This window comes from Oryx dammah, unplaced genomic scaffold (genome assembly GCF_014754425.2).
Source record: "Oryx dammah isolate SB20612 unplaced genomic scaffold, SCBI_Odam_1.1 HiC_scaffold_19, whole genome shotgun sequence".
NCBI classification, from domain to species: Eukaryota; Metazoa; Chordata; class Mammalia; order Artiodactyla; family Bovidae; genus Oryx; species Oryx dammah.
This window is the reverse complement of record NW_024070203.1, coordinates 50,315,207-50,317,704: the sequence shown is the minus strand read 5'-3', so window position 1 is coordinate 50,317,704 and position 2,498 is coordinate 50,315,207.

The following is a 2,498-nucleotide window of genomic DNA, read 5'->3' as shown; positions in this document are numbered from 1 at the left end:
TCCCCTCTCACCATTAAAATTTGCTTTGTGGAATTTTCCTTACCATTCTTGTTATTCTCTTTCATATTTTTAGAATTCCAAACAGAATCTATCTAATTCAACTATGTTGGCAGCCATAGGACGCACTCTATTTACTTAATCCAAGGTTCCAGGAATAATTAAAATATATTTTCTTCAAATTTTATATTGTTTGCCACAACTGTATAAAAGCATTGCTGGGTTTCCCAGGTGGCTCAGTGGTAAAGAATCTGCCTGCCAATTCAGGAGACTCAGGAGACGTGGGTTTGATCCCTGGGTCAGAAAGATCCCATGAAACAGGAAATAGCAATCCATTTCAGTATTCTTGCTTGGAAAATTCCATGGACAGAAGAGCCTGGTGGGCTGCAGTCCATGGGGTTGCAAAGAGTCAGACATCACTGAGCACACACGTACATTGTTTTTATGCTATTTATGCCAATTTATGAGGTGATTTCCTTTTTTATTCTTATCTTTAATCCTTATCTAATAATTGTATATTTGAATCCTAAACTAGAAATATATGTATTTCTTATTTCTTTTTAGTTCTTTGCTTTGTTCTATTTCTAATACATTTTTCTTTTCCATTTTTTTTGGGGGGTTGCTGGTCTTAACAGCAGCTGAAGTCAGTCCTATTACTCAATGTTATATGCTGTTTCAGCATCAAGCACACTCCACCCTTGAGAGTTCATATTTCACAAGTGATGAGATCTGTGTGTATAGGGTTGGAGGATGGGGAGGTAAGGAGGAGAGACTGTGTATAGATTCGTATAAGGAATTGGGGCTTCCTTTAGGGTGAAACCCCATATAAACACATTATTGTTAGTACACTTGAAGACCTGGTTAAACTGGAAAACCAGAGGTAGAAAGACTTTTTGTTTTTAAATATGGAAACAGAAGAAGCCATAACTGAAAATAAAGTGGGGTTCCTGGATAGTCAGTCTCCTGTGTTTTTGGTTGGTGAAAGTCAATGGAATCCTTTCATAGCAAGCAAAAGTTGGCTACAGGGGCAGCTGACATTGGAAACACAGCACAGAGCTCGTGTTTTGTGGAGTTTATTGACTGCTTCCCAAACAGAAGAAATAAACAGAGAGCTGGGTTTTTAATTTTAGGATCTATTTGCACCCTATTAAATTAGAGAACCCAAATGACGTCTGCCTGGAGGAACTCCTGGCTGCATGAGCACTTTCTTTCCTAGCCTGACAAAAGATGATTCAGTTCTAAGTAGGCACATATCACCCCCTGGGCCAGAACTGCAGTCGCTAGGATGAAACACAAAATATTGATGTTGCCATTGTGTCTGTGACAATGTCTTATCTCTGCCAGCTATGCAGTTTCAGTTCAATCTGAAGAAGCTTATGAGAAAAACAAATTGACAATCACTAACTACCAAGTCTGCTAAATTGTGACTTGAACTGGGAGGCCTACAGCTTCCTCACTAACATGAAACCAGATGAATTTCCTTTTAAACTTTATTTTTCAATCTTATCGAACTTTCCAAAAATATTCTTCCTATCTATTAACAATTTACATAATTTATCAATATATTTATTCTGTCTTCTATCTTAAGAATGAGAGTTCAAAGACAGCAAGGAAGTTTTCTGTATTTATAAGGACCAGGATGGTACCTATTGTAATAGTGAAAGAAAGTGAAGTCACTCAGTTGTGTCTGACTCTTGGTGACACCATGGACTGTAGCCCGCCAGGCTCCTCTGTCCATGGGATTCTCCAGGCAAGAATATTGGAGTGGGTTGCCATTTCCTTCTCCAGGGGATCTTCCCAACCCAGTGATCAAACCCGGGTCTCCCGCACTATATGCAAACTCTGTCCTCTGAGCCACCAGGGAAGTCCTATTACATAGTAATTACACAATTAATGCTTTCAAAAAGAGTAAAGTCACACTCTCTCTCACTCTCTCTCTCTCTCTCACACACACACACCTGAGAAAGCTGGTGTGCTTGACTTTAGAATGATGAATTTTTAGCAACAAGTTTGCTCTATACTGTTCTTATGCCTTCTATGTAATGGATGAACTATTAATACAAATATACAACCTTGTATCTGTGAAGCAGCAGGAGGCAATCAAGTGTGGATTTTTTTTTTCTTCTTGAAACAACTAATGTATATATGATTTCATGAAACTTTATAGATTTTAAAACAGTTTCCAGATCATTTGAACATTGCATTAAATACCAGACTTATATAACTAGAGCTAAATATTAATCAGAAGACAGCTAATGATGTCTAGCTTTCAGAGTTAAATGTTTCTGTTTAATGTAATGTTGACATAGAATAATGCTGATATTTCATGATTGTTTTCTTTCACTTAGGTGGCAACATAACAGTTAAAAATTTAAAGGCCAGTTTTAAGAGACTTATTTTACTGTAATCTCAGAAAGGCTACAATTTAATGAGAGAATGAAATTATTCTTTTCTGTAATGATTCACATCTTTGTTCTTCCCCAAACTGAGATTTTGTGAAC